Source organism: Sinocyclocheilus anshuiensis, unplaced genomic scaffold (assembly GCF_001515605.1).
Source record: "Sinocyclocheilus anshuiensis isolate Anshui unplaced genomic scaffold, SAMN03320099.WGS_v1.1 C31931372, whole genome shotgun sequence".
In the NCBI taxonomy this organism is placed as follows: Eukaryota; Metazoa; Chordata; class Actinopteri; order Cypriniformes; family Cyprinidae; genus Sinocyclocheilus; species Sinocyclocheilus anshuiensis.
This window is the reverse complement of record NW_015607485.1, coordinates 1-585: the sequence shown is the minus strand read 5'-3', so window position 1 is coordinate 585 and position 585 is coordinate 1. Positions and strand designations below refer to the sequence as shown.

The 585-nt window shown below is 37.4% G+C and overlaps 1 long non-coding RNA gene across 1 annotated transcript; it reads left to right on the top strand.

Annotated features, from left to right (window-relative positions):
- Positions 1–504, top strand: LOC107682244 (uncharacterized). The gene is made up of 3 exons (XR_001633426.1): positions 1–43; positions 148–229; positions 342–504. It is a non-coding gene; the product is annotated as an uncharacterized LOC107682244 (long non-coding RNA).
- Positions 505–585: the final 81 nt, after the last annotated feature.

The window sequence follows — 585 nt, the reverse complement described above, 5'->3', positions numbered from 1 at the left end:
TGAGTTCTGTAGGCAACAAACTGCTCACAGGATCACTGGACAGGTGTGTGAATCATAGTAAAGAAATGCTATACGTGCATTTGTGCATTTTCGTGAGCCTGTGGTGAGAAAGTTGGGTTTATTTGTTTTGGTTGCTTTTCATTTTAGGCACGTCAAAGTGTATAACTCCTCTTATAAGGTTGTACATAATTTCGACTGTGATGCATCCATCCTTAGTATGGCTATTGCGGTATGTTTAGTTCATTCACACAAAGAAATCTATAAATATATATATAAACTTATAAATGTGATTTTTCATTTGCACTTGAATTAAAGGGTTGTTTATTGTGGTTCTCCTTTAGCCTGATGATGAAGCGCTTGCCGTGGGGATGACCAATGGTGTGCTGAGTGTCAGGCACAGGAGACACCAAAAAGACAAAGAGATGTTAACTAGTCGAAGGCGACGGGGCCCGTCATACCAGGTCTTTGTCAAGGGGAAGAACTTTGTGCCCAGACAGGTGATTATTTATTTTACTTTATTTTAGTTTACTTTTTTACCTGAATAATTGAATAAATTAGTTTTAATTACATTTCTTATTTGCTAGC